Genomic DNA, 521 nt, shown 5'->3' on the forward strand with positions numbered 1-521 from the left:
GCGCGCGCTTGTGTGTGCGTGTGTGCGTGTGTGTGTGTGGGTGTGTGTGTGTGTGTGTGTGGGTGTGTGTGTGTGTGTGTGTGTGTGTGTGTGTGTGTGTGTGTGTGTGACTGTGTTTTGCTGTATAGTGTCTGCCTTTTGCCTGATGTAGGATAACTTAAGAAGTTATCCAGAAGATATTTATATGGAAGATTCCAAATAATAATCCCCCAGTTCAAGTTATCAACATCTGGACCAATAGGATAGGCTAACTACATATGGTGTAGGCGTAGACCTATACTAATACTATATTTTAAGAATAAGTCCGTATCTCTGCGTGAACTACTCATTGTGTGAAATGTACCCAGAGACAATGTTGCACTTATTTTGGAACTGTACCCACATTAATACGTTTTGGAAGGATGTAGGCCTATCTAGATATAATGTTGACAATATTGACTCTGACTTCTCTGGCAAAATGTCCTGTTTGGCTTCAGTATAATGATAGTAATAAGAAGAAAAATGAAGTATACATTATTAAT

Source organism: Protomyctophum parallelum (genome assembly GCF_964188405.1).
Source record: "Protomyctophum parallelum genome assembly, chromosome: 23".
In the NCBI taxonomy this organism is placed as follows: Eukaryota; Metazoa; Chordata; class Actinopteri; order Myctophiformes; family Myctophidae; genus Protomyctophum; species Protomyctophum parallelum.